This window comes from Myotis myotis, unplaced genomic scaffold (assembly GCF_014108235.1).
Source record: "Myotis myotis isolate mMyoMyo1 unplaced genomic scaffold, mMyoMyo1.p scaffold_m19_p_2, whole genome shotgun sequence".
Classification (NCBI taxonomy): Eukaryota; Metazoa; Chordata; class Mammalia; order Chiroptera; family Vespertilionidae; genus Myotis; species Myotis myotis.
This window is the reverse complement of record NW_023416324.1, coordinates 56,226,410-56,252,577: the sequence shown is the minus strand read 5'-3', so window position 1 is coordinate 56,252,577 and position 26,168 is coordinate 56,226,410. Positions and strand designations below refer to the sequence as shown.

Below are 26,168 nucleotides of genomic sequence, written 5' to 3'. Positions count from 1 at the left end.
ATAACAAAAATAGAATATATAAAGGGAACAGTAGTGGCAGCCTTTTGGGAAAATGGAGCAGGAAAAAAATGTGAATAAAACTCATTTGTTTTCAAAATGAAAAGGAAAAAGGAAACCTAAAATAGAGTCTATTTGCAACATTATTTAGAAATCACATAAATCCCTGCTTATTTGATACTAGAGGCCCAGTGCACAAAATTCGTGCATGGGCGGGGTGTGTCCCTCAGCCCAGCCTGCACCCTCTCCAATCTGGGACTCCTCGAGGGATATCTGACTGCCCTCTCAGACAGTTGGACATCCCTCTCAAAATCCAGGACTGCTGGCTCCCAACTGCTCGCCTGCCTGCCTGCCTGATTGCCCCTAACCGCTTCTGCCTGCCAGCCTGATCTTCCCCTAACCACTCCCCTGCCAGCCTGATGGACGCCTAACTGCTCCCCCGCCAGCCCGATTGTCCCTAACTGCCCTCCTCTGCCGACCTGATTGCCCCCAACTGCCCTCTCCTGCAGGCCTGGTACCTCCCAACTGCCCTCCCATGCTGGTCTGATCGCCCACAACTGCCCTCTCCTACTGGCCATCTTGTGGTGGCCATCTTTGACCACAAGGGGCGGCCATCTTGTGTGTTGGAGTGATGGTCAATTTGCATATTACCTCTTTATTATATAGGATTACAGGTATGTGTATGTGTGACAGAAAATTTGAGAACAAAATCTAGCTAGAGTTTGTAACTTATTTTTTTTTTCCTGAAATACCTTTAAGGCTCCTTTATAGCTATTTAAAGTATCTTTCATTGATTTTTTTTAGAGAGGAAGGGAGAGGGAGAGAGAGAGAGAGAGAAACATCAATGTGGGAGTGAAACATTGATCGGATGCCTCCTGTACACCCCCTACCTGGGGATAGAGCCTGCAACCCAGGCATGTGCCCTTACCAGGAATCAAATTGTCAGCCTTTTGGTGCACTGAATGACACCCAACCAACTGAGCCACAGCAGCCAGAGCTGGTCTGCTATATTTTCAACAAAGATGAAACTAGTATTTGTATTTTTTTAAATATATATACTTTTTTATTTCAGAAAGGAAGGCAGAGGTAGAGAGAGATAGAAACATCTATTTTTGAATGGCTGCCTCCTGCATGCCCCACACAGGGGATTGAGCCCAAAACCTGGGCATATGCCCTGACCAGGAATTGAACTGTGACCTCCTGTTTCATAAGTCGACACTCAAACACTGAGCCACATCGGCTGGGCCATGTTTGTATTTTTAAATTTTTACCTTACTACTCAAACCTGATGAGATTATTCCATGAAAACACAATTATTTCCTTTATTAAAAGAAAGTTACAAAGAATCATATTCTTCTCAATATTTAGTTTATAAGGTCAAGTTCTCATGTTGAGAATAGGTCATCTCTGACTGAAGGCAAGTTACAATATATGTTAAAGAAGTGATTTTTCAGCCCTAACCAGTTTGGCTCAGTGGATAGAGCATTGGCCTGCAGACTGAAGGGTCCCAGGTTTGATTCCGGTCAAGGGCATGTACCTTGGTTGCAGGCACATCCCCAGTAGGAAGTGTGCAGGAGACAGCTGATTGATGTTTCTCTCTCATTGATGTTTCTAGCTTTCTATCCCTCTCCCTTCCTTCTGTAAAAAAATGAATAAAATATTTTTTAAAAAAGAAATGATTTTCATTTTTTTAAACCAAATCAGAAATCTTAAGTTTGTTTATTACTTTGTTTACAAAAGTTAATAGCAACAAACTTTTTGTGCTTAATAATATATTTAGGGGGAAAGTGTCACTCTATTTAAGAGAGCCATGCATGGGCCAGGATTACGTAAAAATTTAATGATACTATATTTTGTTTTTGTTTTTTTGTTTTGTTTTGTTTTGTTTTGTTTTGTTTTGTTTTTTATCATATATCTCTTCAGGACAAAATAGACACTATTGAGTGTCTATTACATCCTATGGAGAACTTCAATTTTAGGTCACAGCGTTAAGAGCTCCTGGTTTTAGTCCCATAAGCTCTCTTTGAAATGACCCACTATATTTTGTTTTTTATAACTTTACAAAACTTCCTTATTTGGCTTATTATGCTCTTTAATAAATATAGAAAAATTATTTTTATAAAACTATGAGATTTTTATTTTATAATCATAGTTCAAATACTAAATATAAAATAAGAAAAAAGTAAATATTAAATATATTTAGATGAGAGCTAAAGATCATTTTAATCACAAAAAACTGAAAGTATATTACTAGTCATTCAACTAATGCTATCTTAACCTTCTACTTTGGCTTTATTCATATACAATAAAAATGTTTTCTTTCTCCAACTCACAAATCATTTCTCAGTTTATAATAAATTAGTATAGTGAAAGGCAACATGCCTTCTAGAGCTTCAGAAAAAAGATCACTATTAAAATTCAGATCATCATACTTAAATACTCAAAGACAAATGACTTCTAATATTTTACCTATGTTCCTATTGAAAACTTTTCTGTCAATAATTAATTCTTAAATGAGTAAATTTAGTCCTGAAATTTCTCAGTGATTGGTTTTTAAAAATTATGACTTCCATTCCCTGCTACTTCTTATCAAGAATGAGAAAACTGAGGTTCTTTTATTCCTTGTTAATAGTACTTTAGATATTGAATATAATCTCAAATATAAGTATGTAACAGTAGTTGTAAAACTTGCTAAGATGGCACCAGGGAATATTGATAGTGTCGTTAAAAGCACAGACTTCGGAGCCAGACAATCTGTGTTAGAATCCTGGCAATACCACTACTAGCTGTGTGGCCTTGGATTTCACTTCTCTGTGCTTCAGGTTCCTTATCTCTCAAATGAAATTAGTATGAATACTAACTTCATAGGGTTGTTGTGAGAATTAAATGAGAGAAATGTATGATGCACTTACATGTGACTGGCACATAGTGAGGACTATGGAAGTGTTATCAACTATGATGACAATGATTTCATCATATGAAACAAAAATTTTAGAAAAAATATTACTATACAATATGTATAGCAAAATATCCTTTTTTAAAAAATATTTTTTATTGCCGGAACCAGTTTGGCTCAGTGGATAGAGAGCATCGGCCTGCGGACTGAAGGGTCCCAGGTTCGATTCTGGTCAGGGGCATGTACCTGGGTTGCGGACACATTCCCAGTAGGGGATGTGCAGGAGGCAGCTGATCGATGTTTCTCTCTCATCGATGTTTCTAACTCTCTATCCCTCTCCCTTCCTCTCTGTAAAAAATCAATAAAATATATTTAAAAAATATATATATATATTTTATTGATTTTTTACAGAGAGGAAGGGAGAGGGATAGAGAGTTAGAAACATCGATCAGCTGCCTCCTGCACATTCCCTACTGGGTATGTGCCCACAACCAAGGTACATACCCTTGACCGGAATCGAACCTGGGACCCTTGAGTCCGCAGGCCAACAACGCTCTATCCACTGAGCCAAACCAGTTAGGGCACAAAATATCCTTTTACACGCATACACATACACACACAAAAAAAAAACCTGTCCAACTAAGAATTAATGGCTCTTTCCAAATATTCCAGTTAATATTTGCTACTTACCCATCTTGACTCTATTCAAATTTCATCATTAAAACTTCACATAGGTAGTATTCACTGTATTGAAAATATATTCATTTGTATTTCAAGTGCATTCATTGTATTTAAAGTGCTTTGTGTTTCAAATACAGTAATCAAAACAGTGTGGTATTGGTGAAAGAATAGGCAAATAGATCAATGGAAGAGAATAGGGAATCCAAAAATAGACCCATAATTACCAGTATAGTCAACTGATCTTTGACAAAGGAGCAAAGGCTAAATAGCACTGGAACAACTGGACATCCACTTGCAAAGAAATAAATCTAGACACAGACTTTAAATTATACCCTTCACAGAAATTAACTCAAAATGGATCTACAGACCTAAAAATAAAATGCATAATTATAAAACTTCTAGAACATAGGAAAAATCTAAATGACCTTTTGGGTTTAGCAATGACTTTTTTCGTGTATTAATCTTCACCCAAGGATATTTTTTCCATTGATTTTTTTTTTTTTAGAGAGCGCATGTAAAGAAGGGAGGGAGGGAGTAGGAGGAGGAGAAAGAGAGAGAGAGAAACATCTATGTGAGACACATTGATTGGTTGTCTTCCACATGTGTCCTGACAGGTAGCAGGGTTCAAACCTGTAACCCAGGTACATATGTGCCCTTGACTGGTAATCAAACCTGCGACCATTTGGTGCACAAGCCAACGCTCTAACCATTGAGAACACCAGCCAGGGCTGCAATGACTTTTTTTTAATCTTCACCCAAGGATATGTTTGTTGATGTTTATTAATTTTAGAGAGAGGAAGGGAGAGAGAGACAGAGAGAGAAAGACATCCATGTGAGAAAACATCTATCGGGTGCCTCCCCTACGGGTACAGACCAGGGATTGAACCCACAACTTTTGGTGTATAGGTTGATGCTCCAACCAACTGAGCCACTCAGCCAGGGGTGACAATTACTTTTTAAATATAATACCAAAGGCATACTTCATGAAAGAACTGATAAGCTGGACTTCATTAAAATTAAAATTTTCTGCTGAGAAAGACACTTCAATAGAATGAAAAAACAAGCCACAGATGGAGAAAATAATTCAGAAGTCATCCAATAAAAAACTGTTATCCAAAATATATAAAGAACTCTTAGAACTCAACAATTAAAAAACAAGTCAATTAAAACATGGGCCAAATATCTTAACAGACATCTCACCAAAGAAGATATACAGATGGCAAATAAGTATATAAAATGACTCTCCAGCCCAGCTCGGTGTCTCAGTGGTTGAGCATAGACCTATGAGCCAGGAGGTCACAGTTCAATTCCTGGTCAGGGCATATGCCTAGGTTGTGGGCTTGATCCCTGTGTGGGGCATGTAGGAGGCAGTCGATCAATGATTCTCTCTTATCATTGGTGTTTCTCTCTCTCTCTCTCTCTCTCTCCCTCTCCCTTCCTCTCTGAAATCAATAAAAATATATTTTTAAAATAATAAAATAAAATGATTCTCCATGTCATGTCATCAGGAAGATGAATATTAAAATGAGATATCCCTACATATCTATTAAAATGGCGAAAATCTAGAACATTGGTAATACCAAATGCTGGCATAGGAATAGGAATAGGATTTCTCATTCATTTCTGGTGGGAATGCAAAATGGTATAACCACTTTGGAAGACAGTTTGGTGTTTTCTTACAAAAACAAACATAGACCACCCTCGCTGGTTTGGCTCAGTGGATAGAGCACTGGCCCTCGGACTGAAGGGTCTCAGGTTCGATTCCGGTCGAGGGCACATATCTTAGTTGCAGGCTTCATCCTGATCAGGGTGGGTACAGGAGGCAACCAATCTATGTCTCTCTCACATCAATGTTTCTCTTTCTGTTTCTTCCCTCCCTTCCAATCTCTCTAAAAATCAATGGGAAAATGTCCTCAGGTGAAGATTAACAAAAAAAAATTTAAATTAAAAAATAAACATAGACTTATCGTACTATCCAACAATGACACTCCTTGTTACTTATCAAAGGAGTTGAAAACTTACATCCACACAAAAACATGCATATGAATGTTTATAACAGCTTTATTCATAATTGCCAAAACTTGGAAGCAATCAAGATGTCCTTCAGTAGGTGAATAGATAAACTGTAGTACATCCAGACAATGGAATATTGTTCAGCACTAAAAAGAACAAGTTTTCAAGCCATGAAAAGACATGGAAGAAATCTAAATGCATATTGCTAAATAAGTGAAAGAAGCCAGTCTAAAAAATATACATTCTGGAAAAGGTGAAACTATGGAGACAGTGGTTGCCAGCGGTGAGTGGGCAGAGAATAAATAGGTGAGGAACAGAGGGATTTTTAGGGCAAACTACTCTACCTAATACTGAAATGGTGGGCTCATGTCATTTTACATTTGCCCAAATCCATAGAATGTTCAACACCAAGTATAAACCCTAATGTAAATTATGAACTCTGAGTGATGATGTATCAATGTAAGTTCATCAATTGTAAACAAATGTTCCATCTAGTGGGAGGTGTTGGTAAGGGGGTGAAGGGGCTAACCATGTGTGGAGGCAGGAGGTACATGGGGAATCTCTAAATCTTCCACTCAATTTGCAGTGAACCGGAAACTGCTCTAAAAAAATTAATCTACTTAAAAATTAAATTTTTAAAAATAAATGGAAAAAGGCTTCTGGTCTTGATGATGAGTAGGTAACACTTTACTCACCTCCTCCCATGACCACATCAAAATTCCAACTAAACTGCAGGATAACCATCATTGAGAACTGTTTGAAGTCTAGCCTGAAGTCCCTATAACAAGGGATATACTGAAGAAACCACATTAAGACTGGTAGGAAGGGGCGAAGACTCAGAATGGGCTGGTGTGGTGGTTAAAACCCACAAGGGATATCTCAGCTGCAGAGGTCCTCCCTGAGGAATGAGACATCCTGGCACCACCCCAGGCTCCCCAGCTCAGGGCTCCAGTGCCAGGAAGAGAAGTCCCCATAACTTTTGGCTGTGAAAACCAGATTGTGACTGAGTGACATGGAGGACCTCACCAGATCACCACGTCCAACCACGTCCACAAACAACATATTTAAAGGGCAGATGTGGCAGGCATCAGAGCCCTGCTAAAGCGACGCCTGCTCCATAGGATCAGTCCCTGCACAACAGTTCCTCCACTGTAGTCACGGCCAGTCCTCAGAACCAATCAGCCTGAGAATCAATACCTCACATTGACGTGCTAACAGCTTTCAAGACTCAACTACAGCCCTAACCAGTTTGGCTCAGTGGATAGAGCGTAAGCCTGTGGAGTGAAGGGTCCCAGGTTCGATTCCAGTGAAGGGCATGTACCTTGGTTGCCAGCACATACCCAGTAGGAGTTGTGCAGGAGGCAGCTGATTGATGTTTCTAACTCTCTATCCCTCTCCCTTCTTCTCTGTAAAAAAAATCAATAATAAAATATATTTTTTAAAAAAGACTCAACTACAACAAGAGGGGGCAGGCACAAGCAACACGGTGGCACACCTGGAGCACCTGCTTAGGTGACAGGGAGAAAGCTCCACTGGCCCCACAGGACACCCAACACATTAAGGCTACTCTACCAAGACTGAGACAAGTAGCAAGTAGCTCTACCTAGTACGTAGAAACAAACACAGGGAGTCCCAAATGAAAACAAATCAAAACAAAAAAACAGAAGAAAATTTCAAAAAAGGAACTAAACAAAAAGGAGACAAGCAATCTACCAGATGCAGTGTTCAAAATACTGGTTATAAGGATGCTCAATGATCTTGAAAGATTGATAGAACTTAGAAAGAAAGAGAGCAAGGTTATGGGGTTTGGGGGATCTGCAATTTGGACCAAGAACACAAAGTCCAAAGGCAAAAAAGTATAAAATCTATTTGATAGAGCAAAAAGATTGGTCAGATTAAAGCACAGAACTTAGATAGGCTCTCCTTAGAAAGCTGACAAAAAACAAAAAAAAAGTTATGGTCAAATTGTTGGAAGTTTTGAACGTCATTTTTTTACTTAATGACTGCTCTTTCATGTTTTTCCAAAAGGACTAATTCATTAGGTCTTTGAAATGAATTTTAAAAGCTAGCTTCATTTCTTAAATACCAATTTATTTTGAAGCTAATGAAATTACTTTTTGGTTCTCAGTAAAGGGTTCTTAACAATGTTTCATCAATATTTGTAAACTTTCAAGAGCACCAATAAAAGATGTCAAACTAACCTAAAAAGACTGATAGGAAGAAGGGCTTTATCAGTTTTAATTATCTTTGCACTAATTGTCTATAACATCTAAATTTCCCAGTAATTTATCACTACAGTTATATTAATAATTCCCAGTGTTCAAGATTTGATACTGTCATTGCTTGATTTTATACTCTCCTGCACAAAGCACTGTAATGAAATATACACATTTAATTTTATTGGTTTAATAGTCTTTACAAAAAAGATTTAAAATGAAATTTTAAAAAATGTAAAAGTACATGCCTTTTAAAAAATTAAAATTGCTTTAATACATTTATAAAAATTATTGGAGTTACTGGAAATATCCAGGTATCAGAAATATTTTATTTTTAAAAATATGTTTTTACTTATTTCAGAGAGAGGAAGGAAGAGGGAGAGATAGAAACATCATCATTGCTCGGCTGCCTCTTGCCCCCCCCCTACTGGGGATCGACCGGGCAACTAGGGCATGTGCCCCAACGGGGAATCCAACTGGACCTCTTGGTTCATGGGTCCACGCTCAACCACTGAGCCACACCGGAACTGGCAATATTTTATGTTTAAAAAAAAATCATTTCCTTTTTGGGAGTGTTGAATTCGTTTATTCTGTGGTGATATTAAAATGTATCCCGATATTTCATTTTTCTCCTCACCGAAACAACTTTGTGTTATTGTGTTAATAGACGTTGCCTATGGGAAGGTGTTTATGACGATAAGGTAAACGGGAAGAAAGGACATAATAATAAAGTGCTGCGGAGGAATTTTTCTCAAGCTGTGAGACGCCGGAGAGGAGTGAAAGCGATTCAGAGAGGCTCAGAGAACTGTCCTCTGTGCAGGGGACTTTCTTTAGCTCCAGGCCCCTGACTAACCCTATTGGCAGAGAGATGGAAACTTGGATGACTAGTTCCACCCTGCCTCCTCTTTATGCAGAGGAGGATGGCTCCAAGGAGAGTAGTGATCTGGCTACAATACGGCTAACCCACCCAGAGATTCCATATGGTAGTGGAGCCACATCATCTACCAACAATCCAGAATTTGTGGATGATCTCTCCCAAGGTCAGTTGCTTCAGAATGAGCCTTCAGACACTGCAGAAAGCAGTGAACAGAGCAAAGATGTAAACGAGAAGGGTGGTCCAAAGGAAGAAAGAGGAAGACACCTCTTTGAGACAGCAATACACCCAAATCCCCCCTTACAGGGTATGTTCCGGTCATGAATAAGCGTCGAGAACAGCTTTGATCAAAGAGACCAGAAGTCCCATTTCCAGAAATCACAAGAATGTTAGGCAATGAATGTTAAGAAAAACAGCGCTACTTTGATGAAGCCAATAGAGATAAGGAGCGTTGTATGAAGGGAACTGGAGCAGTATCAGAAGACTGAGGCCTACAAGGTTTTCAATAGGAAAACCAGGACCAGAAAGGCAAATCTCAAAGGCAAAATGCAGCCAGACAGGCCACTCATGATCATGAAAAACAAACAGAAGAAAAGGTCTGTTTTTGACATCCCTATATTTACAGAGGAATTCCTGAGCCACAGCAAAGCTCGGGAGGCAGAGCTTCACAAATGCAACATGGAGCTTGAAGAAGGAATGGAGCCCTGCAGAAGCACTTGGAGAGCGTGTGCACAGCAGTGGAGAAGCTGGAAGTGAATGTGATCCAGGAGCGAAGCTGCCAACACTGTCTTACAACAGCACCTGGAGATCCTGCAGCAGGTGTTAACCAGCAGCTTTGCCAGCATGCCCTTATCTGGAAGTGGAGAGACACCTACACTGGACACCAATGACTCATATATGAACAGACTGCACAGTATTATTTTAGCTAATCCCCAAGAAAATGAAAACTTCATTGCTACGGTTGGGGAAGTCGTAAACAGACTTGATCGTTAAGGAATGGTGAGTGCTCACTGATATCACACTTCAAAAATAAGACGGCCTTGGATTTTATCAATACTACTAAAATCTTGGAATTACAGTGAATAAATAAAAGAACTGGAGACTTGAAACAAATAAAAAATAAAATGTATCCTAATAAAGTAGCACTGTAACAACCTGCCCTTCTTCTTTACCCTCTTTTACAAGAAGTCACTAGAAAGCTTACCAGGATGTTAGTGAATGTACAGTGAACTAATCTCATACTTTCCTAGCATTTTGGAATTGGTTAAAATAAAGCATTCGCTACAGTACTTTTCCATATTTAATAAGAGCCAAAAGAAATTATAGAATTTCTAGGTCATTTTCTTTTATCATCTCCTTTTTTAAAGTATGTTTTTTTTTTATTTTAGACAGAGATGAAGAGAAACATCAGTGTGAGAGAGAAACATCGACTGGTTGCCACCCACACACAAACCAACCAGGACTGAACCCAAAACCTGATATTTGCCCTGACCAGGAATCGAATGGCAACCTTTTTGGTGCATAGGATGACACTCAATCAACTGAGCCCCACACCAGCCAGGGCCTAGGTCATTTTAAATGGATCTTGTAAATTGATATTTGATTATACACTTTATGTTGAAAGATCACAGAATGTAGAGCAGTGTTGTCCAACAGAAATATAAAGCTACAAATGCAAAACATATATATAACTTAAACATTTCTAGAATCCACATTTTAATAAAAGTAAAAAGAACTGTGAAATTAATTTTAATAATGTATTTTATTTAACCCAGGATATTATCATTGCAACATGTAATCAATAAAAAAATTATCAGGAAGCTACTTTACATTCTTGTTTTTATACTAAGTCTTCAGAAGCCAGTGTGATTTTTACACTTCACATTATATCTCCATTCAGAGAGCCACATGTCAGGTACTTAACAGCTTCATGTAGCTAGTGGCTACTGTATTAGCCAGTATAGATAGATGAAGAGGTTCCTTCTTATCATTAGTGCTGAAATCCAATTTTTCAGAAACTTCAACCTATGAACTGAAGTATATCACACATATCTGTCTCTCACATGCACATTTAGGGGGGGGGAAATCCTAACAGATGAACTCTAAAGAAACGTTTATTTTTACTTATAAAATAGTATTACAGAACTCACTTCAGCCATCCATTTACTATAATTGGAGTGACATGGAGAAGATTAGCATGGCCCCAGCCCAAAGATGACATGAAAATTAGTGAAGCATTCTATATTTTAAAAAAGATAAATATATGAGGTAGTGAATGTGTTAGTTAACTAGAGGGGTGGAATCCTTTCACAGTATATACATATATCAAATTATCACAATGTACACTTTAAATATCTTATAATTTTTAAATTAAATTCATTGGGGTGACATTGGTTAATAAATTATATAGGTTTCCAGTGTACAATTGTATGATACATCATCTGTATCTTGTAATTTTACAAGTCAATATCTATATATATAAAAGGCTAATATGCAAAGTGTCCCCTCGGGAGTTCAACAGGGAATTCGATTGCTCACTATGACGTGTGCTGACCACCAGGGAGCAGTGTGGAATGAAGGAAGGCCCCAGCAGCGGTTGGCAGCCGGGAAAGAAAGGCCAGCAGCTGGAAGGCCCTGATTGGCCCTGATCGCCATCCAGGCCTAGGGATCCTATCCATGCACAAATTCATGCACTAGGCCTCTAGTATCTCAATAAAGTTGAAAAATAAAGTAAAATAGTATTCCACTTTTCGTCTACAAGAAAAAGATACTTGTGAGGAATTTTTGAAATAATATTTTACATTTAGAGGGAAATTGTGGGACTGGTTCTTACACGAACTCACTCCATACATAGTTTCACAATATTAAAAGTAAAAAACACAAACACACACTAGGAAATTAGAAATTTATGTAATTTTCACTTTGTTCTTTTCCAAAGTTTCTCCTCTCACAAGCAGCCATGAGAATCACTTGGAAAACTTAATTGGCTGACCAGAGAAAGGGATTAGCATTAGTCTATGGCCAAAGTGAAACCAACAGCCCCTCATAGTAAGACAAATAGTAACAGAAAAAAAAAATGTCTGTATTACAGAGGTGAGCAGGAAAGAGAGGAATAGGCTGCTGTTTCACAGAACTGTTAAGCTCTTAGCCAATCAATAAACTAATTATTGAACAAGTTTGTTTAACTCTCCAACTATTTATAACTCTAAAATTAGGAGACCTAATTCCAAATACAATGAGCACCAACTACTGTACTTGCTTAAAGAAGGACATTTATAAGTAAGAGGAAAATAGTATTTCTACAATCATTCAATTTTAAATAGATGGGTTCCAATTGTTTGAGTTTTTAATATTTTAAAATATAGCCTTTTTATTAATCTAGATTAAATCAGCAAGTCAAGGCAACAGTTATTGAGACCCTACTATGTTATGTGCCCTGAAGAACTCATCAGTATAAGGCATGATCCCTGCCCTTAGGAGTTAATAATATCTATAATAATAAAAGCATAGTATGATAATTAGACTGGACGTCCTTCCAGAAGTCCTTCCTTCTGGACAAAGCCGCAGTGGGTGGGGGCAGAGGCACAGGCGGGTGGGGGCTGTGGCAGCAGCAGGAGGGGGCTGTGGCAGAGGTGGCAACGGCAGGCAGGGGCCGGGGCCAAGACCATTGCATGAATTTCATGCATTGGGCCTCTAGTAAATATATAAAATAATAACTACTGTCTATTGCTGCTTTTGCCATATAGTGGCGGAGTTGGATAGTAGTAGCAAAGACTGTATGGCCCACAAAACCTAACAATTTACTGTCTGGCCCTTAACAGAAAATGTTTGCCAACCCCTGCTTTTTAAAAATTATTCTTGACTGGAGTAAGAGGGCAGACTAAAAAACACTAAACACAATAAAATTTTATTATATCTAGCAAGCTTTTAAAAAACTAAAATTTTTTACTATAAACACTCAGCTTTCACTATAAAACATTAGCCTGGCTGATGGTAAAGTAAAACTTGCCGACTAATTCTCAACCTGACTGTGTCTACTAAGGAAAATATATTAGAATCTTTAGGGTAGCAAAGTAAGATGTTTATCAAAGGGGAGGGGGCATGTGTTTTAAAAGGTTGAGGAAGACTTTAATAATCATACCTCTATATTGTCCAGCTTGACTCACCACTCCTGGCCATAAATGACTTTGGCTGTTTCCCAAAATCAAATGTACCCTGAAAGTACTCGATTCTCATTATTTGCCATAAAGTTGCTGTGGATGTTGAATTAGTGAATACTGAATCATTTTCCCTAAGGGAAATGCAGAGTTAAGTCAACTCATCAATAGATAACCTTGTTTTATGTGTGTTTCTGCTTAACGGTACCTTAGTAGTTACTATAACATTGAACTCAAGACCAACAGCACTATAACTCATGCCTGAATAAAGCTTACTTAAAACATGTATTCTCTCCATAAGGCACATCACAGGCTTCCTATGCTTAGGAACACAATTTAGACAGCATTTCAGCACTACACCAAAACATTTCTTTAAACAGTGAAATCACCAAGAGCACAAAAATGCAAAAAAATGTAAAAGTATACTTAATAGTCTACAAAAACTTGTTTACAATATGATAACTGAAATAATAAAGCTAAGCAAGCACTGCCTTGTTGGACCCAGCTAGGAACATAGGACTCAAATTTATTTTGTCCATGCTCATGTCTGAAAAAAAAACAACAACCTGCAAAGCACCCCAACTGCTTGATTTCAGAGTTACAATTAGATTTTGGGGTTAGTGGACAAATTCGAAAGTACAGAATTGGTAAATAATGAAGGATCAACTGTATAATGATGTACTACTATGGATAACCTTCTAAATCAATTATGATGCTTAAAAATTATTTTTAAGCAAAAGCAAATTAATAAGTACACAGGCACCCAAAGTAATGTCTTTAAAATAGTATTTCTTTAGTATATATAAAGTGAATGGTGTGTGTGTATAACTTTCTTCCCTACTCCACACTTAGTTTACTACTGCTTTGAGACTCAGCCTCTAGTTGGCCAAATCTTACCTCCAGCTTGGGTTAGGTTCCCCTGACCTTGAGTTCCCATATTTTTCCCAGTATCTCTATTCTGTCACAACTACATAACTATCTGTTTGCTTATGCCTTGCACACTGAGAGATTGTAACCTCCCTGAGAGATCCTGTTTTGGGTTTTCTCTAAATCTTATTTTCTAGTACGAGGCCTTATCTATAATATATTGCTGTTCAGTTAACTTTTAATGCGTGAAAATAATTCAATGACATGAGTAATTATGAGGACCTAAATAAAATGACTATGAAATAAAAAGACAAATGGCTAAAGTTATCAAGAGATAGAATATGTACAATTTGCCAACTAAATGTATGTGGAAATTTGGAAAAGTTTTAGATGGCCCTGGTTTCCAGATTGAATAAAGATGTGCACAGTTTGCCCTAGCTGGTTTGGCTCAGTGGCTAGATCAGGGGACCTCAAGCTACGGCCCGCAGGCCACATGCAAATACAAATATTGTGTTTGTTCCCGTTGTTTTTTTACTTCAAAATAAGATATGTGCAGTGTGCATAGGAATTTGTTCATAGTTTTTTTTTAAACTATAGTCCGGCCCTCCAACGGTCTGAGGGACAGTGAACTGGCCCCCTGTTTAAAAAGTTTGAGGACCCCTGGGCTATATTGTGGGCCTGCGAACTGAAAGGTCCCAGGTTCAATTCCAGTCAAGGGCACGTGTCCGGGTTGTGGGCTCAATCCCCAATGGGGGACTTGCAGGAGGCAGCCAATCTGTGATTCTCTCTCATCATGGATGTTTCTATCTCTCTCTCCCTCTTTCTTCCTCTCTGAAATCAATAAAAATATATTTTTTTAAAAAAGATGTGCACAGTTGAACTACTAATGAAAGTATCCTATATAATAAAAGGCTAATATGCAAATCAACCAAACGGCAGAATGACCGGTTGCTATGACGTGCACTGACCACCAGGGGGCAGACGCTCAATGCAGAAGCTGCCCCCTGGTGATCAGTGTGCTCCCATAGGGGGAGCGCTGCTCAGCCAGAAGCCAGGCTTACACCTGGCAAGCACAGAGGCAGTGGCGGGAGCCTCTCCCACCTCTGCAACAGCGCTAAGGATGCCTGACTGACGGCTTAGGCCCGCTCCCCATTGGAGCCATCAGTCAGACATCCCCCAAGGGCTCCCGGACTGCAAGAGGGCGCAGGCTGGGCTGAGGGAACACCCCCCCCGCCCCCCCCCCCTGAGTGTACCAATTTCGCGCATTTGGCCTCTAGCAGAATATAAGAATACATTTGAAGAGAAAGGTAAGTTCTGTTAGAACAGGGGTGGGCAAACTTTTTGACTCGAGGGCCACAATGGGTTCTTAAACTGGACCGGAGGGCCGGAACAAAAGCATGGATGGAGTGTTTGTGTGAACTAATATAAATTCAAAGTAAACATCATTACATAAAAGGGTACGGTCTTTTTTTTTCAATAGTTTTATTCATTCCAAACGGGCTGGATCTGACCCGCGGGCCGTAGTTTGCCCACGGCTGTGTTAGAACATGCCTATAATCCTATTAATCACCCCTTCATCTCTGCTACTTCCATACTTGGTAAAATTCATTGCTTGAACTATATTCCTAATTACTACCTGTGTTGTAATAACTTGTTTCTCTAACTCCCCTATAATAATGTAAGATCAAACAGGGCAAGGTTTATTTAATTTTTGATTCCCAAATTGAAAACCAACAACAATATTCAATTAAATTGAATGTGAATAAAGGTGTCTAGGAAAGAATTGGATATTCTAAACTGGGATTTAGGAAAAAAGTCTTAGCTGGAGATAAAGATTTAGAAAAGATTGTAACACAGGTAGTATTTTAAAGTGCAAAAGAGGGATAATTTTTGAAAGAGTCAAAGACAACATGGGATGGATAATTTTTGAAAGAATCTAAGAGAACTTTCAGATGGTCAGCATTTAAGGGGCACATCAATCAAAAACTGATGATGAACCCAGCCTATGTAGCTCAGTGGTTGAGTGTCGACCCATGCAACAAGAGGTCACTGGTTCGATTCCCAGTCAGAGCACATGTTCAGGTGTAGGGTTTGATCCCCAGTGTAGGGCATGCAGAAAGCAGCTGATCAATGATTTTCTCTCATCATTGATGTTTCTCTCTCTCTCACCCTCTCCCTTCCTTTTAAATATTTTTTTAAAAGAACCTTCATATGCCAAGACACCTTTCTAGGTACTGAGGATACAATATAAATAAAAAATCCATGCCTTGACATTCTAATGGGGAAGATAAAATTTTATTTTTTAAATAATTAAAAACAATTTAAAAAATATTATATAGAATATTAGATGGTGGTAGGAGCTAAGGAAAGTAAAGATAGGAAATTAGAGAATTAAAATTTTAGATGGGGTGGCCAGAAATGGGTTTAAAAGGTTGAGAAATGACATTTGCACCGTGACCTGAAAGAGGAAAGGAGGAAAGCTATGTATGTAAGTAGGAGTAGAATATACCAGGTAGAGGTAAATATTAAAAAATGCTAGGCATCTTTGAGGTGCTGCTATGTCAGAATGATGAAGTGGGAGTGGTGAAAAAATTAGAAGGCAGTCAGAAAAATAATACATGGCTAAATGGTGTGGAGTCTTGTAAACTACTGAAGACAGACTTCTATAGGGGAAAATAAGAAGCCACTGAAATTTTATGCAGGATGCCAAAATCACTGGCTTCTGTGTTAAGAATGGAGTGGGAAAGAATGATAAAGACTAAAGAGAATGCATTGCAATATTTCAGGTGGTTTGGACCATGATGTAGCCATTTTATTTATTTTTAAAAGTCAAATCAATAGGACTTCCTGATGAATCAGATGTGGGATATGAGAGAAATCAATAATGACTCCAAGGTTCTTCAGCTTCAGCAAACTGAAAGAACAAATTTGTTATTTACTAAAATGGGAAGACAGACGAGCTGGAGGGGGAAATTGAGTTTAACATTGAACATATTAAGTGGAAGATGCCTATTAAACTTACAAATGGTAATGTCTAAGAGGCAATTGACTACATGAGTCTGGTTTACATAAAGCAGTCCAGAGGGAAGATAAAAAATTTGGAGTAAAGATGATTTTTAAAACCATGAGACAAAAGATTATACTAAAAAAAAAAAAAAAAAAAAAAAAAAAAAGCCCAAGAACAGAATTCTAAGGGTCACAAATGTAGTAGTAATAACTATTACCAGGTAAGTGGGGCCCCAGATAAATCTTAATTATTCAAAACCAAATACGATACTTGCTAGAGTAAGCCTGTGGGATTAGCTGAGTCCAATTGGTATCCAGAGGAAGAGGGTAGAAGAGAGAGAAGAAACTTTCTTCTTCCACTTTACAATCATGACTGCATAACACCGGGAACTGTGGCAACCATTATGCAATCATGAGGGGCACTAAACCACATACTAAGGATGGCAGAGGATAGATTAAAAAAAAATACAAACAAACGAACAAAAAAAACCTCATATATTGAGCTGCTAAATCAACCAGTCCTAGAGCCACTCTGGATCTGGATTTTTAGGTTATTTCATAAGAATTTTCATTACATACAGGCAATAGTATCTGCTTACAATACTGTCATTTAATTTTTATTACAATGCTTAGGGTACCAAAGAACAAACTGAGACTAAAAAAACAAAAAGTAAACCTTGGAAAAGTTAAATAACTTGAACTTATGTAGCAAATGGTGAATTGAAGCTCATCTAACTCCAAAGTCTATTTCAAGTGATTTAATAATAGTGGATTAAAAAAAAAAAAAAAGCATGCCACACCTGCTACCCCTTGGCCCTGCAGCCATTCACAACTAGTACTGGCTTTTACCAGCAGGCACGAATGAGTTTGTAGCAAAAAATAAAAATAAAAAATAAAAAAATGGGGATGGAGGGGCAGGGGGAGCTCTTAAGTCATATAAACAATCTCAGTTGATAAAAAAATAAAAAGAGAGTAGTGGATTTAAAGAGTGGATACAACTAAAAGACAAAGGAGAATGGGAAATGAGAATTCTTGAAGTGAATGGCAAAATTAGGCCAGGAAGTAACAGAGATTGAAAGAAAAGGGAAATGACCTGGCCAGTTTAGCTTAGTGGATAGTGTCAGCCTGCAGACCGAAGGGTCCCAGATTCAGTTCCAGTCAAGGACACACACCTCGGGTTACAGGCTCCTACCTGGCCTGGGCCCTGGTCAGGGCTCATGCAGGAGGCAACCAATCAATGTGTTTCTCACACATCAATATTTCTGTCTTCCCCTCTCTCTAAAAAAATCAATGGAAAAATATCCTCGGGTGAGGATTTAAAAAAAGCGGATGGGGAGAGTGTCAAAAGGCTAGAAGAACAGATGGAGTATATTAGTAAACTAGAGGCCTGGTACACAAAATTCGTGGATGGATAGGGTCCCTAGGCTTGGCCAGTGATCAGGGCCAATCGGGGCCTTCCGGCTGCCAGCCGGGGCCTTCCTTCATTCCGCACCGCCCCCTGGTGGTCAGTGCACTTCATAGTGAGTGGTCGAACTCCCAGTCAGTCAAACTCCCGGGGGGACAATTTGAATATTAGCCTTTTATTATATAGGATAAGCTAAAGTGATAATAGCTCTTCTTAAGAGAATACTAGAGTTGAAGATTTTAATTTTTTTAATAGTCTGAATCAAGACTAAATGTAGGCTGTAGCCATGAGTAGGGAGAAATGTGCATTTTGAGTGGCCAAGGATTAATATTTACTAACATCTACTATGTGGAATGTTATTTTATGCACCTGGTATACAGTAGTGATTAAAATAGATAGGTGCTCTGTGAGTTCACACTCTGATGTGAAGAACAGACAATAAACAAAGAACTAGAACTTTGATGTGTATGAAGTTTGGGGCCAGTACAGTCAGAGACTTACACTCAGAGGTATCTGATTTGAGATTAAGATCTCCGGCCAGTAACTGAGGCCTTTACTCAAGGCTACAAACAGAACACAAGAACTGAGTGATAATCAGGAAGACAATGACTAGCAATTATGTGATTTCAAATAATTTTACATACTCACACTAGGAAATGTTTAATAAATAAACAATCTAATTACTAAGCTTCTCCCATTCCACCTTATCAACCCATTGCTTAATATGTTAAGTGCCAAGCCTTTCTGGACAGAAAGTATAGTGTCAGTCACCGGTGACTGACAGGGCACTTAACGTGTTAGTAAATTACAGATTATTCTTTTTTTAGGCTGATGCAAATAACTACCTGAAAACAAATATGGAGCCTTTGCACAGTGATTCATGGTTTCATTCAACATTCACACACTAGAATAAGCTCCATGAAGGTAAGGATATTGTCTATTTTGTTCACTGCTGTATATCTAGCACCTAGAACAATGCCCAACATTTTTACTGAACTGGATAATGATTAATTAATAAACACCTACTCGATGTCAGGTATTATGTTAATTTCAAAAGTAGATAAGATAGTCCTGCCCTTAAGGAGTTTAGCATTTAAAGGTTTTTTATTTTATTTTATTTCTTTTTGCATTTAAAGACTTTTTTTTTTTACCTTGATTGAAGCAAAGCAACACAACACGCTGCCGCTTCACACAAAAGCAGTGTTTTTTCTTTGCCCTTTTTTGACGGCTCAGTGGGTCATCAGCAAAAGGCCCAACGGCATTTAAAGACTCTTAACTGCCTTGGCCAAGTAGCTCAGTTGGTTAGAGCTAGCTGGAAAATAATACAATAATTAATAAATAATAATACAATAAGTTGTGCTTCGTGTACTCACAACTGTAAACCTATTTTTGCCCAATCCTGTAAATAGTTAAGGAGCAAAATTGTTAAACTTAAAGTAGTATCTGTCCTGGATAAAAGAAATTTATTTTAGACTACATATGTTTTTAAACTTAGAACACAAACTACCATTCTACCTAAAAATATTAGTATTTGTATCATTAGGTACTACAGTTAGATGACCTGTTTTAAACAATGATTATGATAATGCAAAGAAAAATAATTATTTCAGATGCTTCTTCTAAAAATTTTAATTCCTTCTTTCCTTCTCAAATCCTTGCAAATACATTATTTTTAAAAAATGAAATGAGGCTGAAACCGGTTTGGCTCAGTGGATAGAGCGTCGGCCTGCGGACTGAAAGGTCCCAGGTTCGATTCCGGTCAAGGGCATGTACCTGGGTTGCGGGCACATCCCCAGTGGGAGATGTGCAGGAGGCAGCTGATCGGATGTTTCTCTCTCATCGATGTTTCTAACTCTCTATCTCTCTCCCTTCCTCTCTGTGAAAAATCAATAAAATATATTTTAAAAAAATAATAAAAATAAAAATAAATAAAAAATGAAATGAGAATATCGGTTAATATGAAGCAACATAAAAGAAAAAACAGAATCAGAAGTCAAATTACAAGGAGATCGCGGCTATAAATAGAGATATGGAAATGTCAGGACAGAGAAGAAAAGTTCCACTAAAAAACAACAAAACTGTGCCAAGGGAGTTTTTTATCTCATATCATCCATCGTCAGTTAAAGATTTCATTTGCAAATAGTCTAATAATCTATTTCAAAAAAATAAATGAGTGCCCTAGCTGGTTTGGCTCGGTGGATAGGGCGTCAGCCTGCAGATTGAAGGGTCCTGGGTTTGATTCCAGTCAAGGTACATGCCCAGGTTGCAGGCTCAATCCCCAGTGTGGGGCAGCAGGCAGCCAATCAATGATTCTCTCTCATCATTGATACTTGTATCTCTCTCTCCCTCTTTCTCCTTCTCTAAAATCAATAAAAATATATTTAAAAAAAATAAATAAAGATAAATAAATAAATAAGAGTGCGTCCCAGTCGGATTGCTCAGTTGGTTAGAGTGTCATCCAATACATCAAGGTTGCAGGTTAGATTCCAGGCCAGGGAACATACAGAAACAACCAATGAATGCATAAATAAGTGGAACAACAAATTGATGCCTCTCTCTCTCTCTCTCTCTCTCTCTCTCTAATCAATCAGTAATATATACTAGAGGGGGAGGGGGCTCTGAGGAGGGGGCACATCCCTCAGCCCAGCCTGTGCTCTCTCGCAGTCCAGGACCCCTCACTCCTTACCGCCTGCCTGCTCGCTGCTCCTTACCGCTCAGCTCACTGCTCCTTAACGCTGCCACGGAGGCAGGAGAGGCTCCCGCCACTGGCACTGCGCTCACCAGCAGTGAGCCCAGCTTCTGGCTGAGCAGCACACTGACCATCAAGGGGCAGCTCCTGCATTGAGCGTCTGTCCCCTGGTGGTCAGTGCACATCATCGTGACTGGTTGCTCCGCTGTTCCGTCGATTTGCATATTAGCGTTTTATTATATAGCAGGGATGGGCAACCCCTGGCACACGTGCCAAACATGGCACGCCAGTAACTTTTGCTGGCACACGAAACCCTCTCTTATAATCTTCCATTTACAATTTTTTTCTTAATATTGACTTCATTTTTCAGATAAATTCAGTGTAGGTGCATCTTAGATAAATAATTTTACATAACAAGTTATCTTAAAGACCATAGACATGGATTGACGAGAGAGGGGAAGAGCAATTTCTATGCCTCTGGCCTTAACTCTCCCTGCCTTCCTAGATCCGACCAGCGTTTTGGTTTCATCCACATTTGCTTGTGAATCTTTGTTCTCAGTGATGAACTTTGTTAAGTCTCGTAATAGGAGTAGCCTGACGGATGAAAGTAGTAGCTCGTGCATATCTCTGAAGGTCACGAAATATAAACCTGATGTAAAATCTCTGTCATCAGTGATGCAGCAGCACAAGTCCCACTGATAATATCAAATGGAGTCTTAAAGTTTTCTGTTGGACTATCAGTGTACATGTATACATTTAAAAAAATGTATTTTTCATCGTATACTGTGTTTTTGTCGCTCAAATGAATTTTATTCTTTCTTCAAGGTTCTTCACATACATAAACCTTAAGAGATATCAAGTAGGCATAACATGTTCTCAAAAAATTAGGATTGGCACGCAGAAGAATTTTGAATCAGAGATTTTGCTGGTTTTGGCACGCACTCACAAAAAGGTTGAGTTATATAGGATATAACCCCTGTTATATAGGATAAAAAATTGAGTAAAAGTAGGTGTCCTGTTTACAAAAACCAGAATGTTGTTGGTTTTACAGATTCTTCCTCCTTTTGTACCCAAAGAGCAGAAAATCTCCTTCTGAAATGTAAACCAATCACTGCTGCTTCACAGAAAATTTATTCCATGAAATAAAAAGCATTGGATTAGGAATCTAGTCGTGGCTCTGCAATTAATCTTGTTACTTTTAATGGCAGTTAAGCAATCTGAGTCACAATTTCCTCCACCACAAAATGAAACAGATTAGGTGATCTTCAAGACCTTTCAAAATCTTTTTTAGTTTTTTATTTTTTAATTACAGTTGATGTACAACCTTATATTAGTTTCAGGTATAAAACCCAGTGGTTAGACATTTATATAATTTACGAACTGATCACTCCAATAAATATACTACCCATCTGACACCACACATGGTTAATACATATTATTGACATATTTCCTATGCTGTGCTTTATACCCACATGCTTATAACCAGCGTTTTGAATTCTGCATTTAGATTACTGGTTTCTATTTTTCTTATTCTTTTTCAGGAGTTGTTCTTGGGACTTTGTCTTCTCATTTCAGCTACCTCCCTGTGTTTGTTTCTATGTAATAGGTAGAGCTGCTCTGTCTGCCAGTCTTGGAGGGGCCTTATGTGGTAGATATCCTATAGGGTGTAATGGTGCAGCCTGTTGGTCACCTGATCTGGACACTCAGGTGCACCCTTCATGTTGGCTGAGTGCCACTCTCCTGTTGTAGATGAGCCTGATTGCTGTTGGCACATCTGCGACATTTACCCCCAGGCCAATTGATTTGAAGGACTGAGACCACAGAGCACCCGCTGTCCAGGTGCAGACCCAATGAAGTGGAGAATGCTTTAGGAGGGCTCTGGTGCCCCATGGGTGTGCTGCTGGTGGAGGTGGTTGGGTGGTACTCTGGATTGGTCTGAAGCTGCCCCCTGGGTGCAATGGCTCTAGGTTCCCCCAGGAGGTGCAGGCCAAGATCAGCCACCTATGTCCTGCCTGGGACATAAGCTACAAAGCAATCTTAGGTGGCTGCTACTTGTGCTGAGTTTGTAGGTGCCTGGGAGAAACCATACTGCAAACCAAGGCCAGCTACCACTAATGCCGAACTTTGGGCCATTTAGCAAGATAGGCAAGGTATGCCAAGATCAGATGCTGCTTGTTAGGGGCTTGAGAACCTTTGAGAGATTTTAGCAAAGTCCACAGCATGAGTCAAGACAGGCCAATTTTATTTAAAAGCCACTGGAAGGGTATTGGATAGTCCCTCAAGTTGTTTGTGTTGGTGTTTCAGGAAAGCACCACTGTGGAGGCTGGACTCAACAAAGGAATAGTGGTATTTGCCAGCACTTCTGTTTTGGAGAGAGCTGCCCCTTCAGCCCTCAGTTTCTCCCTGTATGTTCCTGGTGCCTTTTGAACTGCTGCCCCAGTGCTGGAGCTCAGAGTGAGTCCAAGTAGGTCCATGCACGAGCTCTTTAAGAGAAGCGCCTGGCACTCCAGCTCACTCTGCCATAATCCCCACTTGTTTCCACAGCCAGAAGTTAGGAAGACTTCTCTTCCTAGCACTGGAACTCTGGGCTGGGGGCCTGGTGTGGGATTGAGACCCCGTAGCTCCACAGGCAGGACCACTGCAGCTGAGATCTCCCTCTTGATTTTTAACTGCCACATGTGAGTGTGGGGCCAGCACATTCAGTGCCTCCGTCCCTCCCACCAGGCTCCATGTGGCTTCTTTATATCCTTAGTTACAAGATTTCTGTTCAGCTAGATTTTAGGCAGTTCTGAATGATGGTTGTTCTGCAGTTTAGATGTCATTTTGATGTGGCTGTGGGAGGATGTGAGCACCGCATATACCTACTCTGCCTTCTTGACTGGAAGCCTCCAAGCCTGCTATTCTTAGAAAAGTGTAGGTGAAGCTACTCTTCAGTGCCATGTAGCGCCAAAGGCCCCCAATGTTCATGATTATATACACTCAACATTTTTTAATCTCGAGATTTACAGGAAAGTCTTAGTATGATAACAATGAATTCAATTTCATACTTATTAAGCTTTTATCAACATAAAAGCACTAAGCCATACTGACCAAACCAAAGAATAAGATCCAGTCCTTGACCAGCCCTCTCTGATACAGAAGGGAAAGTGGAGAGAACAAGATCTCTGTATTCAGAATATTTACTAAAGTCTAGCTGGGGAAACAAAATTCAATTCTGCAAACATTTATTACATTCTTTCTGCAGAAAGTGCAGTTTTCAAACTTAGATAAGCATAATAATCAACTATGATGTTATTTTTTTTAAAAGCCTCTGATGAAACGTGTGTTGGTAGGGAAAATAGATGTTCTTGCCCTGGCCGGTGTGGCTCAATTGGTTGGAGTGGCGTCCTGTATACGAAAGGCTATGGGTTCCATTCCTAGTCAGGGCACATACCTAGGTTATGAGTTCAATCGGGGTGTGTACGGAAGGCAACCTCTCACATCAATGTTTCTCTCTCCCTCCTCCTCTATAATATGCTTATCCTCAGGTGAGGATTAAAAACAAAAATGTAGATGTCCTAAAACATGATTCTCCAGATGAGGCCAAGTATCCACATTTTTAAAAAGCACCCAAGATGCAGCTGGTGGCCCTTATTTAACACGTTAAGCACCCAGCCTGTTTTGTCTTCCGGACAGAAAGTATAGTGTCAGTCACCAGTGACTGACAGGGCGCTTAATGTGTTAAGAAATACTGCCCTAGCCCAGCCGGCATAGCTCAGTGTTTGAGTGTCGACCTATGAACCAGGAGGTCACGGTTCGATTCTGGTCAGGGCACATTCCCGGGTTGTGGGTTCTATCCCAAGTGGGGGTAATGCAGGAGGCAGCCAATTAATGATTCTCTCTCATCACTGATATTTTGATCTCTCTCTCCCTCTTCTTTCCTCTCTGAAATCAATAAAAATATATTATTTAAAAATAAATATAGCCCTAGCCTAGAACAAAAAGTTGATTTGGTTCAAAAAATAGAAAATGTGGACATTTACACTATGGAATACTATGCAGATGTAAAAAAGTGGGACCTCTTAGACTTTGGGACAGCATGGATGGACCTGGAAAATATTATGTTATGTGAAATAAGCCAAACTGAAAGAGACAAATATCACATGATCTCACTTATTTGCAGAATCTAATGAACAAAATGAATTGACCAACAAAATAAGACCCGAAGCATGAGGCATGGAACAGACTGACATGCCTTGATATGGGGTTGGGGAGATGAGAAGAGATAAACCAAAGAACTTATATACTTACTAGAGGTCTGGTGCACAAATTCGTGCATGGGTGGGGTCCTTCGGCCTGGCCAGTGATCAGGGCGTCTCACCCAGTGCCAATTGGGGCGGGGCGGGCCAACCAGGGGGAAGGGCCACGGGAGGTTGGCTGTGAGAACACACTGACCACCAGGGGGCAGGTCCTGCATTGAGCGTCTGCCCCTGGTGGTTAGTGCGCATCACAGCAACCAGTCATTCGCTCAACCAGTTGTAAAGGTCACTTAGGCTTTTATATATATAGACTAGAGGCCCAGTGCACAAAAATCTGTGCACTGGTGGGGAGGGTGTTCCTCAGCCCCACTTGTGCCCTCTCACAGTCTGGGAACCCTCAGGAGATAATGACCTGCTGGCTTAGGCCTGCTCCCGGGTGGCAGAGGGCAGGCCCAATCCCTAGGTGCAGCCCCTGGTCAGGCTCAGAGCAGGGCCGATTGGGGAGTTGGGGTGCCGCCCCCTGTCATGCACAGAGCAGGGCAGATTGGGAGGTTGCAATGCCACCCTCAGTCACGCTCAGGGTAGGGCTGATTGGGGGGTTGGGGCGCCGCCCCGTCACACTCAAGGCAGGGTCGATGGGGAGGTTGCGGTGCCACCCCGTCATGCACAGAGCAGGGCCGATCAGGGGGTTGGGGAGCTCCCCCCCATCAGGCACAGAGCAGGGCCGATCAGGGGGTTGGGGCGCCTTCCCCTGTCACAAACAGAGCAGGGCGGATAGGGAGGTTGTGGCCCCGCCCCGTCACACACAGAGCCGCAGGGCGATCAGGGGGTTTGGGCACTGACCCCTGTCACGCTGCTCCAGGGGCCAGGAGGCCTCGCGGCTCCGTTGATCCCAGTGCTGGGAGGCCTCGCGGCTCCGCTTGACACCGGGGCAGTGAGGCCTCGCTGCTCCGCTGATCCTGATGCTGGGAGGCCTCGCAGCTCCGCTTGACACAGGGGCAGTGAGGCCTCGCTGCTCCGCTGATCCCGGTGCTGTGGGGCTCTGCTGATCCTGGTGCCAGGGGGCCTCGCGGCTCCACTGATCCCAGTGCCAGGAGACCTCGCGGCTCCACTGACCCGGGTTCGGGAG

At 40.2% G+C, this 26,168-nt stretch overlaps 1 protein-coding gene, 3 non-coding genes and 1 pseudogene across 10 annotated transcripts in view; 2 read left to right on the top strand and 3 right to left on the bottom strand.

Moving 5' to 3' along the window:
- The window catches only part of DNAJB4 (DnaJ heat shock protein family (Hsp40) member B4), a 49,127-nt gene that overhangs the window by 14,068 nt on the left and 8,891 nt on the right, over positions 1-26,168 (bottom strand). The gene's annotated exons all lie outside the window — the stretch shown is intronic.
- LOC118677978 lies at positions 1,905-2,032 on the bottom strand. Its single transcript, XR_004974675.1, has one exon. It is a non-coding gene; the product is annotated as a small nucleolar RNA SNORA25 (small nucleolar RNA).
- On the top strand, positions 8,672-9,670 carry LOC118676270 (annotated as a pseudogene).
- LOC118677888 lies at positions 10,820-10,926 on the top strand. Its single transcript, XR_004974607.1, has one exon. It is a non-coding gene; the product is annotated as a U6 spliceosomal RNA (small nuclear RNA).
- LOC118677989 lies at positions 19,252-19,383 on the bottom strand. The gene has a single exon (XR_004974684.1). It is a non-coding gene; the product is annotated as a small nucleolar RNA SNORA21 (small nucleolar RNA).